The sequence below is a fragment of the Coregonus clupeaformis genome, chromosome 13 (genome assembly GCF_020615455.1).
Source record: "Coregonus clupeaformis isolate EN_2021a chromosome 13, ASM2061545v1, whole genome shotgun sequence".
Classification (NCBI taxonomy): Eukaryota; Metazoa; Chordata; class Actinopteri; order Salmoniformes; family Salmonidae; genus Coregonus; species Coregonus clupeaformis.
Genome location: NC_059204.1, coordinates 38627614 through 38641146, shown reverse-complemented (window position 1 = coordinate 38641146; position 13533 = coordinate 38627614). Strand labels below are relative to the sequence as shown.

General features: G+C 44.9%; 1 protein-coding gene across 2 annotated transcripts in view; it reads right to left on the bottom strand.

Annotated features, from left to right (window-relative positions):
- Positions 1-13533, bottom strand: part of LOC121579894 (roundabout homolog 1-like) — a 267144-nt gene that overhangs the window by 37094 nt on the left and 216517 nt on the right. The gene's annotated exons all lie outside the window — the stretch shown is intronic.

Genomic DNA, 13533 nt, shown 5'->3' with positions numbered 1-13533 from the left:
ATAAAAATTGTCAAAGACTACAGCCACCCAAGTCATAAATGTTCTCTCAGCTACCGCACAGCAAGCGGTACTGATGCACCAAGTCTGGAACCAACAGGACCCTGAACAGCTTCTACCCCCAAGCCATAAGAATGGTAAATAGTTAGTTAAATAGTTAACCAAATAGCTACCTGGACTATCTGCATTGACGCTTTTTGCACTAACTGTTTTGACTCATCATATACACTGCTGCTACTGTTTATTATCTGTCACTGTATTCCTAGTTATATGTACATACCTACCTCAATTACATCATACCCCTGCACATCGACTCGATACTGAAAAACAGCTTCTATCTCAAGGCCATCAGACTGTTAAATAGCCATCACTAGCCGACTACCACCCGGTTACTCAATCCTCCACCTTAGAGGCTGCAGCCCTATGTACATAGATATGGAATCACTGGTCACTTTAATTATGAAACCCTAGTCACTTTAATAATGTTTACATACTGCTTTACTAATTTCATATGTATATACTGTATTCAAATTTATTCTACTCAATGCCACTCCGACATTGCTCATCCTAATATTTATATATTTCTTAATTCCATTCTTTTACTTTTAGATTTGTGTGTATTGTTTTGAATTGTTAGATACTACCGCACTGTTGGACCTAGGAACCTAGGAACACAAGCATTTCGCTACACCCGCAATAACATAAACTAAATACAGTACCAGGTGGGCCCGTAAGTAAGCATTTCACTGTTAGTCTACACCTGTTGTTTACCAAGCATGTGACAAATAAAATTTGATTTGATTTGATTTAATACAAAGCTTTGAGTTAAGCACCTAAAAATGAGGCCCATCCTTCACCCTCTTATTTTGATATCTCACTGGAATAAGTAGTTCCACAACTCAACTTCATTTCACTTAAACACATTTTATTTGCCTCTTTCTTATTTGTGACATGTGGATGAAAACCAATAAATCCACTTAAAACTAGTAGGGCTTGTTAAAACCAGGGCCATTTTATTTACATTGGTCCCAGAGCACATTTGAAACAAATCTGTTTCTTCAATCAGCAGTATTATTCTATTAGGCTTAAATGTTTTTACTGGGCGTTATAAATGTGTGTGCCCTGGCCAGCCGCCCAGCCCAGCTGATTCTGTGATAAGACGTCTCAGTCTGCTCTGATGGGAAGTGCTTGGAGAGGGAGTGGGGTGGGAATGCGAGGATGTGGGGTGGGGGTGGATATGGTGACAGCTTAGGAACGAGGTGGGGGTGGAGAGGGGGACCGGGGTAGGGTGGGGTGGGGGTGGAGATTGGAACAGGCTATGGGTCAGCGGTCTGGGACACTTATTTAACCTTTATTTTGACAGGGAGTCAATGCTGAGACCAAGGTCTCTTTTCCAGATAAGCCCTGTATAGCACCACAATACACATCAAAATACAATTAACACATTAAACTACACATTCATATAGACATTAAAATACACATTATTATACACAACAATACATGAAAAGGAAAACACAATCATAAATAATAGACACATTCTTCAGTAAAAAGGTCTCCTAGCAACCATCTGAAATGCCCTAGAGGCACCAATTCCTCCAATTTTAAAGTGTATTGTAGATCATTCCACACGTGAGGTGCAAGCAAATTAAAGGCTGATTTACCTAACTCTCGAGACACCAAAGGAGTCTCCAGAGTTAACCAACCCTGTGAACGGGTTTGATAACTTGTCATTTTAAATCTTAACAGTGATGTTAGGTAAGTCGGGAGTTTGTGGAGCAGGGCTTTGTAATCAAAAAGAGCATAATGATGTGATCTACGTGACTTCAAAGAAGTCCAGCCAACCTTTTGGTAAAGAATATAGTGAAGAGTAATAAAACTATCTCCTGTGATAAAACGAAGGGCGCTATGAAAAACGGCATCCAAGGGTTTAAGTGTAGAGGCAGCTGCACTTTGATAAATAGTATCACCATAATCAACAACAGGTAGAAAGGTTGACTGCACAATCTGCTTCCTGCTGACTAGAGAGAGACAAGATCTGTTTCTATAAAAAAAATCCCATTTTAAATCTTAGTTTCTCAACAAGCTCAGTCGTATGTTTTTTAACCTTTTACTGCAGTGGGCTAAATCATACATCATGTTTCTTGGTAGTCTTAAACAAATCTACCTTGAAACAAAAGCAAAAGTGTACAACTCACACATGGTTATTAGCGTAAAAAAGGACACCTGTACCCTTCTGATAACCAGGTGGCGAATCGCATCTCTGCATGTCTGGCAGACATACAGTGGGGAAAAAAAGTATTCAGTCAGCCACCAATTGTGCAAGTTCTCCCACTTAAAAAGATGAGAGAGGCCTGTAATTTTCATCATAGGTACACGTCAACTATGGCAGACAAAATGAGAAAAAAAATCCAGAAAATCACATTGTAGGAATCTTTAATGAATTTATTTGCAAATTATGGTGGAAAATAAGTATTTGGTCAATAACAAAAGTTTCTCAATACTTTGTTATATACCCTTTGTTGGCAATGACACAGGTCAAACGTTTTCTGTAAGTCTTCACAAGGTTTTCACACACTGTTGCTGGTATTTTGGCCCATTCCTCCATGCAGATCTCCTCTAGAGCAGTGATGTTTTGGGGCTGTCGCTGGGCAACACGGACTTTCAACTCCCTCCAAAGATTTTCTATGGGGTTGAGATCTGGAGACTGGCTAGGCCACTCCAGGACCTTGAAATGCTTCTTACGAAGCCACTCCTTCGTTGCCCGGGCGGTGTGTTTGGGATCATTGTCATGCTGAAAGACCCAGCCACATTTCATCTTCAATGCCCTTGCTGATGGAAGGAGGTTTTCACTCAAAATCTCACGATACATGGCCCCATTCATTCTTTCATTTACACGGATCAGTCGTCCTGGTCCCTTTGCAGAAAAAACAGCCCCAAAGCATGATGTTTCCACCCCCATGCTTCACAGTAGGTATGGTGTTCTTTGGATGCAACTCAGCATTCTTTGTCCTCCAAACACGACGAGTTGAGTATTTACCAAAAGTTCTATTTTGGTTTCATCTGACCATATGACATTCACCCAATCCTCTTCTGGATCATCCAAATGCACTCTAGCAAACTTCAGACGGGCCTGGACATGTACTGGCTTAAGCAGGGGGACACGTCTGGCACTGTAGGATTTGAGTCACTGGCGGTGTAGTGTGTTACTGATGGTAGGCTTTGTTACTTTGGTCCCAGCTCTCTGCAGGTCATTCACTAGGTCCCCCCGTGTGGTTCTGGGATTTTTGCTCACCGTTCTTGTGATCATTTTGACATTTTTACATTTTTAGTCATTTAGCAGACGCTCTTATCCAGAGCGACTTACATGAGCAATTAGGGTTAAGTGCCTTGCTTAAGGGCACATCGACAGATTTTTCACCTAGTCGGCTCGGGGATTAGAACCAGCGACCTTTCGGTTACTGGCACAACGCTCTTACCCACTAAGCTACCTGCCGCCCCATGGGGGTGACCCCATGGGGTGAGATCTTGCGTGGAGCCCCAGATCGAGGGAGATTATCAGTGGTCTTGTATGTCTTCCATTTCCTAATAATTGCTCCCACAGTTGATTTATTCAAACCAAGCTGCTTACCTATTGCAGATTCAGTCTTCCCAGCCTGGTGCAGGTCTACAATTTTGTTTCTGGTGTCCTTTGACAGCTCTTTGGTCTTGGCCATAGTGGAGTTTGGAGTGTGACTGTTTGAGGTTGTGGACAGGTGTCTTTTATACTGATAACAAGTTCAAACAGGTGCCATTAATACAGGTAACGAGTGGAGGACAGAGGAGCCTCTTAAAGAAGAAATTAAAGGTCTGTGAGAGCCAGAAATCTTGCTTGTTTGTAGGTGACCAAATACTTATTTTCCACCATAATTTGCAAATAAAATCATTAAAAATCCTACAATGTGATTTTCTGGATTTCTTTTCCTCAATTTGTCTGTCATAGTTGACGTGTACCTATGATGAAAATTACATGCCTCTCTCATCTTTTTAAGTGGGAGAACTTGCACAATTGGTGGCTGACTAAATACTTTTTTTCCCCACTGTATCAGTGTGGATGACGGATCACCACCTCAAGCTGAACCTCGGCAAGACGGAGCTGCTCTTCCTCCCGGGGAAGGACTGCCCGTTCCATGATCTCGCCATCACGGTTGACAACTCCGTTGTGTCCTCCTCCCAGAGTGCGAAGAGCCTTGGCGTGACCCTGGACAACACCCTGTCGTTCTCCGCTAACATCAAGGCGGTGACCCGATCCTGTAGGTTCATGCTCTACAACATTCGGAGATTACGACCCTGCCTTACACAGGAAGCGGCACAGGTCCTAATCCAGGCACTTGTCATCTCCCGTCTGGATTACTGCAACTCGCTGTTGGCTGGGCTCCCTGCCTGTGCCGTTAAACCCCTACAACTCATCCAGAATGCTACAGCCCGTCTGGTGTTCAACCTTCCCAAGTTCTCTCACGTCACCCCGCTCCTCCGCACACTCCACTGGCTTCCAGTTGAAGCTCGCATCTGCTACAAGACCATGGTGCTTGCCTACGGAGCTGTGAGGGGAACGGCACCTCCGTACCTACAGGCTCTGATCAGTCCCTACACCCAAACGAGGGCATTGCGTTCATCCACCTCTGGCCTGCTGGCCCCCCTACCTCTGTGGAAGCACAGTTCCCGCTCAGCCCAGTCAAAACTGTTCGCTGCTCTGGCACCCCAATGGTGGAACAAGCTCCCTCACGACGCCAGGACAGCGGAGTCACTCACCACCTTCCAGAGACACTTGAAACCCCACCTCTTTAAGGAATACCTGGGATAGGATAAAGTAATCCTTCTACCCCCCCCTTACCCCACTCCACCCCCCAAAAAAAAAGAAAAAAAGAAAAGAAAAAAAACATATTGTAAAGTGGTTCTCCCACTGGCTATAAGGTGAATGCACCAATTTGTAAGTCGCTCTGGATAAGAGCGTCAGCTAAATGACGTAAATGTAAATGTAATGTAAATGAAATGTATTACATTTTGAGTTTGAATCCCAATATTACACCTTATATACATCATAGAAGACGGAAATATAACAAAACCGTTTGACATAAAAACACCAGATTTTCGGCGGGTTGTTTGAAATAATGTCTATAAATTATGAAACAACATTCCACCCATGAGGCCACTAGGGCATTTGGCTGCAGGAAAGGTGTAGACGATTGTCACGCCCTGAGCTAGAGAACTCTTGTTGGTTGGGTCAGGGTGTGAGTTTCAGTTGAGATCTATGTATTGTATATCTATGTTTAAATCTAGTTTTGTATTTCTATGTTTGGCCGGGTGTGATTCGCAATCAGAGGCAGCTGTCGCTCGTTGTCTCTGATTGGGGATCATACTTAGGTAGCCTGGTTGCCTACCTTAGTTGTGGGAGCTTGTTTGTGTTCCTGTTAGGCTTGTTGTGTGTATAGCCCATAGGACTTCACATTTTCGTTGTTTTGTTATTTTGTCAAGTGTTTATTCGTCTTAATAAATATGTACGCATATCACGCTGCACCTTGGTCTGACCCGTCTCTCAACGATTGTGACAGAAGATCCCACCAAACAAGGACCAAGCAGCGTGCCCAGGAGGAGCAGAAATCATGGACTTGGGAGGAGATATTAAATAGTAAGGGATCATGGACATAGGAAGAGATCCAGGCTGGGATGGATCGCCTTCCATGGGAGCAGACAGAGGCAGCAAGGGAGGAGAAACGGCAACTTAAAAGGACTCGGTCACGAAGAAAGCCCGAGAAGCAGCCCCAAGAAAAAAAAATTGGGGGGCACACTGGGTGGACGACGAGGCAGCAGGAGGCCGTGAAAGGGCTGACTGTAGAGGAGGAGGCCATTATTTTAGAGGTCCTCCAAGACCTGTGGATCTGTAGTTTAAGAGAGGAGGCCACCACATTACGGGGGCTGATAGCGAGAATAGAGCAGGAGAGCTCCCTTCAAGAGGAGGTGCTACAGGAGGCCCGTAGGGAGAAGGAAGTAGTGGAAGCACGGAGAGAGGAGCTGGTCAGGCAACAAAAGGAGCATGTGTTCATTGAGGAACCAAGGTATGCGGAGATACGCACTGTGTCGCCAGTGCGCATTCACAGCCCAATGCGTCCTGTGCCAGCGCCCCGCACGTGTCGTGCGAAAGTGGGCATCCAGCCAGGACGGGTTGTGCCGGCTCAACGCTCCTGGTCTCCAGTGCGCCTCCACGGTCCAGTATATCCTGCGCCAGTCCTACGCACTGTGTCGCCAGTGCGCGTTCACAGCCCAGTGCGTCCTGTGCCAGCGCCCTGCACGTGTCGTGTGAAAGTGGACATCCAGCCAGGATGGGTTGTGCCAGCTGTACACTCCAGACTTCCAGTACGCCTCCACCGTCCAGTATATCCTTTTCCGGTTCTACACACTGTGTCACCAGTGTGCCTCCCCAGCCTGGTACGCCCCGTACCTGCTCCCCGCACCAAACCAGTGGTGCGCGTATCCAGTCCAGTACGCCCCGTACCTGCTCCCCGCACCAAACCAGTGGTGCGTGTATCCAGTCCGGCACGGCCCGTGCCTGCTCCTCGCACCAGACCAGTGGTGCGTGTTCCCAGTCCAGCTCTGGTCAGCGACTCCACTCCGGAGGACGGGTTGTGCCAGCTGTACACTCCAGACCTCCAGTACGCCTCCACGGTCCAGTATATCCTGCTCCAGTTCAACGCACTGTGTCACCAGTGTGCCTTCCCAGCCTGGTACGCCCCGTACACGCACAACTGGTTTGGTGCGGGGAGCAGGTACAGGCCGTACCGGACTGGATACGCACACCACTGGTTTGGTTTGGTACCAGGCTGGGGAGGCACACTGGTGACACAGTGCGTAGAACCGGAGCAGGATATACTGGACCGTGGAGGCGTACTGGAGGTCTGGAGTGTACAGCTGGCACAACCCGTCCTGGCTGGATGCCCACTTTCGCACGACACGTGCTGGGCGCTGGCACAGGCCGGAGTACGCACCTTGGGGGTACTGTCACGCCCTGAGCTAGAGAACTCTTGTTGGTTGGGTCAGGGTGTGAGTTTCAGTTGAGATGTATGTATTGTAGTTCTATGTTTAAATCTAGTTTTGTATTTCTATGTATGGCCGGGTGTGATTCCCAATCAGAGGCAGCTGTCGCTCGTTGTCTCTGATTGGGGATCATACTTAGGTAGCCTGGTTGCCTACCTTAGTTGTGGGATCTTGTTTGTGTTCCTGTTAGGCTTGTTGTGTGTATAGCCCATAGGACTTCACGTTTTCGTTGATTTGTTATTTTGTCAAGTGTTTATTCATCTTAATAAATATGTACGCATATCACGCTGCACCTTGGTCTGACCCGTCTCTCAACGATCGTGACAACGATAAATCATTGTCAATCCAAATACCAAGGTATGTGTACGCAGGGACTCGTTCCATTATAGAACCATCCGATGAGTAAAGATGTAATCCATCTGAGACAATCTTATGAGAACTTGAAAACAACATGTATTTAGTTTTGCCCATATTAAGTATGAGTTTTAAATCAGTAAGGACTTCTTGCACAGCTGCAAAATTGGACTGTAGCCTTGTCACAGCCAGGTCAGCAGTCGGGGCAATTGCGTACATAATAGTATCATCCACATTTTTTATTTTTTTACAGATTGACCAATAGCATCTATATAAATAGTGAAAAGAACCAGTCCTAGTATCGACACCTGAGGAACACCTTTATGTACTTCAAGAAATTCGGACTTAACCCAATCTGTCTCTAAGATAACCATGAACAGGTGTCAGAGCTCAAGCCTATTGAGGGCAATTTATTCAATAAAATAGCATGATCAACAGTATCAGAAGTCTTTGACAGGTCCACAAACAAAGCAACACATTTCATTTTAGTGTCTAAAGCAGGGTTACTCAACTCTTACCCTACGAGGTCCGGAGCCTGCTGGTTTTCTGTTCTATCTGATAATTAATTGCACACACCTGGTGTCCCAGGTCTAAATCAGTCCCTGATTAAAGGGGATGAATGAAAAAATGCAGTGGAACTGGCTTCGAGGTCCAGAGTCGAGTTTGAGGGGTCTAAAGCATTGACAAGATCATTAATAACTAAAGTGGTTGCTGTTATAGGGCTATCCCAGGCCTAAACTTTGATTGGTTTGCATTTAAAATACATTTCTCAGATTTAAAAAAAACAAAATTGTACATTTACCAAGGATTCAAGAAGCTTAGCTAGTCAAGAAAGACTTGAAATGGGGCGATAAAGATCACTACTATCCACGCCCTTATGGAGTGTCAGCACAAGAGCTGATTTCCATACTTTTGGAATATGTCCTGATAACAATGTTAAATAAACAATTTAGGTTATTGAGCCAACAATGATGGGCGCTGCACAATTAAGCAGACCGGGATCAAATTAGTCAGCCCCTGTGGATTTCTTGTTGTCTATTGCTAGCAAAGCATCCAGGACTTATTTTTCGGTAAATAGCCTCAAAGAAAGCTTTAACTATAATTTATCTGATCATTCAGCAAGTTTCCCCTATCAGCATCCAGCCCAATATAATTGTGAATAGGCTTAGAAGTTATTTCAAAGAGAGAGCCCACTGAAATAAAATTGTGATTAAATGCATCAAGGATGGCATTATTTTTCGTAATGAGGCCCGTGTCAGAATACATTTGTTGTGGCAGAGAGGAGGAAGTAGAACCCTTCAGGGATTTGACAGTTTTCCTGAATTTAGCCAGGCTCCCATTATAATCTGAAAGAGTGGTTACATATTAATCAGATTTAGCCTTTCTGATTTGTCTTACACAATGATTCCTCAGTTGCTTAAAAGCTTGCAAGTCCAGGCCTAAGCATGTGTTCCTGGCCTTGACCCATCTCTTTTGATAATGACTTCTGATAATTCCGGAGTGTACCAGGCATTCAATCTACCTTTAACCCTTCATTTTTTTAAGGGAGCATGATTATCCACAATAATATTGAAGAGATCTGCAAAAAGGCTGAAAGCTAAATCAGGTTCAGGGATAGCTGAAATACAATCAAGGTCACTAAATAAAGATCATGTAAAAAAGCCTGTTCACTAAAGTTCCTCTTTGTGATGACACAAGGCTTAGATCGTTATATTCTCACATCTCGAACACAAACAACTGGGCAATGGTCACTAATATCTTGGGCGAAGACACCAGTAGAAACTGGTGCATTCGTAAAAATAAGATCAATCAGAGTTGACTTTGAAGGATCTTTAGGGTTGGGCCATGTAGGCTTAGTCACCAGCTGGGTTAGGTTTAGATCATTACATATGTCTATTAGATTGTTTGAAGCCTGCATTTCCCAATCATAATTTAGGTCATCCAGGATAATAACTTCTGATTTACTAAAAGACTCCTCGAGTGCACAAAGGTTAGCTGAGGGAGGACGGTAGACCCCTATGACAGTTATGGATACATTTTAGGGCTGTCCCCGACTTTAAAAAATCTTAGTCGACTGAGAGTCGTCTGTTCTTTCGACCAATTGATTGGTTGAAATGTTAAAATGTGTATTTTTCCATACAGTGGGGAAAAAAAGTATTTAGTCAGCCACCAATTGTGCAAGTTCTCCCACTTAAAAAGATGAGAGAGGCCTGTAATTTTCATCATAGGTACACGTCAACTATGACAGACAAAATTAGAAAAAAAAATCCAGAAAATCACATTGTAGGATTTTTAATGAATTTATTTGCAAATTATGGTGGAAAATAAGTATTTGGTCACCTACAAACAAGCAAGATTTCTGGCTCTCACAGACCTGTAACTTCTTCTTTAAGAGGCTCCTCTGTCCTCCACTCGTTACCTGTATTAATGGCACCTGTTTGAACTTGTTATCAGTATAAAAGACACCTGTTCACAACCTCAAACAGTCACACTCCAAACTCCACTATGGCCAAGACCAAAGAGCTGTCAAAGGACACCAGAAACAAAATTGTAGACCTGCACCAGGCTGGGAAGACTGAATCTGCAATAGGTAAGCAGCTTGGTTTGAAGAAATCAACTGTGGGAGCAATTATTAGGAAATGGAAGACATACAAGACCACTGATAATCTCCCTCGATCTGGGGCTCCACGCAAGATCTCACCCTGTGGGGTCAAAATGATCACAAGAACGGTGAGCAAAAATCCCAGAACCACACGGGGGGACCTAGTGAATGACCTGCAGAGAGCTGGGACCAAAGTAACAAAGCCTACCATCAGTAACACACTACGCTGCCAGGGACTCAAATCCTGCAGTACAATGACGTGTCCCCCTGCTTAAGCCAGTACATGTCCAGGCCCGTCTGAAGTTTGCTAGAGTGCATTTGGATGATCCAGAAGAGGATTGGGAGAATGTCAGATGAAACCAAAATATACTTTTTTGGTAAAAACTCAACTCGTCGTGTTTGGAGGACAAAGAATGCTGAGTTGCATCCAAAGAACACCATACCTACTGTGAAGCATGGTGGTGGAAACATCATGCTTTGGGGCTGTTTTTCTGCCAAGGGACCAGGACGACTGATCCGTGTAAAGGAAAGAATGAATGGGGCCATGTATCGTGAGATTTTGAGTGAAAACCTCCTTCCATCAGCAAGGGCATTGAAGATGAAACGTGGCTGGGTCTTTCAGCATGACAATGATCCCAAACACACCGCCCGGGCAACGAAGGAGTGGCTTCGTAAGAAGCATTTCAAGGTCCTGGAGTGGCCTAGCCAGTCTCCAGATCTCAACCCCATAGAAAATCTTTGGCGGGAGTTGAAAGTCCGTATTGCCCAGCGACAGCCCCAAAACATCACTGCTCTAGAGGAGATCTGCATGGAGGAATGGGCCAAAATACCAGCAACAGTGTGTGAAAACCTTGTGAAGACTTACAGAAAACGTTTGACCTGTGTCATTGCCAACAAAGGGTATATAACAAAGTATTGAGAAACTTTTGTTATTGACCAAATACTTATTTTCCACCATAATTTGCAAATAAATTCATAAAAAATCCTACAATGTGATTTTCTGGATTTTTTTTCCTCATTTTCTCTGTCATAGTTGACGTGTACCTATGATGAAAATTACAGGCCTCTCTCATATTTTTAAGTGGGAGAACTTGCACAATTGGTGGCTGACTAAATACTTTTTTTCCCCACTGTATATACAGTGCCTTCGGAAAGTATTCAGACCCCTTGACTTTTTCCACATTTTGTTACATTACAGCCTTATTCTAAAATTGCTTAAATAGTTTTTTTCCCTCATCAATCTACACACAATACTCCATAATGACAAAGCAAAAACAGTTTCTTTTAGAATTTTTTGCTAATTTATTAAAAGAAAAAACAGAAATATCACATTTACATAAGTATTCAGACCCTTTACTCAGTACTTTGTTGAAGCACCTTTGGCAGCGATTACAGCATCGAGTCTTCTTAGGTATGACGCTACAAGCTTGGCACACCTGTATTTGGAGAGTTTCTCCCATTCTTCTCTGCAGATCCTCTCAAGCTCTGTCAGGTTGGATGGGGAGCGTTGCTGCACAGCTATTTTCAGGTTTCTCCAGAGATGTTAGATCAGGTTCAAGTCCGGGCTCTGGCTGGGCCACTCAAGGACATTCAGAGACTTGTCTCGAAGCCACTCCTGCGTTGTCTTGGCTGTGTGCTTAGGGTCGTTGTCCTGTTGGAAGGTGAACCTTCGCCCCAGTCTGAGGTCCTGAGCACTCTGGAGTATGTTTTCATCAAGGATCTCTCTGTACTTTGCTCTGTTCATCTTTGCCTTGATCCTGAATAGTCTCCCAGTCCCTGCCTCTGAAAAACATCCCCATAGCATGATGCTGCAACCACAATGCTTCACCGTAGGGATGGTGCCAGGTTTCCTCCAGAAGTGACGCTTGGCATTCAGGCCAAAGAGTTCAATCTTGGTTTCATCAGACCAGAGAATCTTGTTTCTCATGGTCTGAGAGGTTTTAGGTGCCTTTTGGCAAACTCCAAAAGGGCTGTCATGTGCCTTTTACTGAGGAGTGGCTTCTGTCTGGCCACTCTACCATAAAGACCTGATTGGTGGAGTGCTGCAGAGATGGTTGTCTTTCTGGAAGTTTCTCTAATCTCCACAAAGGAACTCTAGAGCTCTGTCAGAGTGACCATCAGGTTCTTGGTCACCTCCCTGACCATTGCTCAGTTTGGCCGGGGGCGGCCAGCTCTAGGAAGAGTCTTAGTGGTTCCAAACAGCTTCCATTTAAGAATGATGGTGGCCACTGTGTTCTTGGGGACCTTCAATGCTGCAGAAATGTTTTGGTACTCTTCCCCAGATCTGTGCCTCGACACAATCCTGTCTCGGAGCTCTACGGACAATTCCTTCAACCTCATGGCTTGGTTTTTGCTCTGACATGCACTGTCAACTGTGGGACCTTACATAGACAGGTGTGTGCCTTTCCAAATCATGTCCAAACAATTGAATTTACCACAGGTGGACTCCAATCAAGTTGTAGAAACATCTCAAGGATGATTAATGGAAACAGGATGCACCTGAGCTCAATTTCGAGTCTCATAGCAAAGGGTCTGAATACTTATGTAAATAACATATTTCTAAAAACCTGTTTTTGCATTATGGGGTATTGTGTGTAGAGTTTTATTTTTTAATCCATTTTAGAATAAGGTTGTAACGTAACATATTGTGGAAAAAGTCAAGGGGTCTGAATACTTTCCGAAGGCACTGTAGACTCACCCTATGTTTGAATAAAATCAACTATATGTAGGCTACTGAGCTTGTCTGATGCTTTAAGCACCTCGATTAAAAATGAAGACACACAAATGACTAAAGAGGGAGCCCGAGATCAATATAGCTTAACCAGAATAAATAAAATCCGTTCACAACGCTCCTCCTCCCGCTGCCCGTTTGTAACGATCCCGGCTGTCTGAGTCGGGTCCTGGTCGTAATCTCCAGTTTCCCGAGGGTTCGGGAACGCTCCGGGGAGCGCTCTGGTTTCCGCACCTGCTTCCCATTAGCAATCTGCACACCTGGGCCTAATCAGCACCTTTCTTAGGCTCTGGCCCAACATCCAGTTCCTGCCGGATCGTTAGCCATGAACATCACACGTCCGGAACCTTCACCCCACCTCTGCCTGATGGTCGGCGGCTGCCGAGCCATCACTGGACCTTGCACTGCACCCCCAACTACTCATCCACGCCGCCCGCTCTGTCCCTGGAATATTCTGCACCTTTTGTTTGTATCCGAATAAACCCTCACTTTCGTTCAACTCTCCTTGTCCTGGTCTGCTTTTGGGTTCTGGCTGAGGGAACTGTGACAGAACGATCCGGCCAATTATGAACCCAGCGGACCTGGACTCCGTTCGCCATGCCATTACCCAGCAGGGGAAGATGTTGGGCCATCATAGCACGGGTACTACAGGAGATCGCGTTGTCAGTTCGGAACCTTTCTACCGGCCTGATGGAGGTCCAGAACCAACGCCAGTGTCCGGTGGAGGATCCACTACCGGTTTCACCCATCTCGCCTGCCGCTTCTGAAGTTGTGTCCCTCC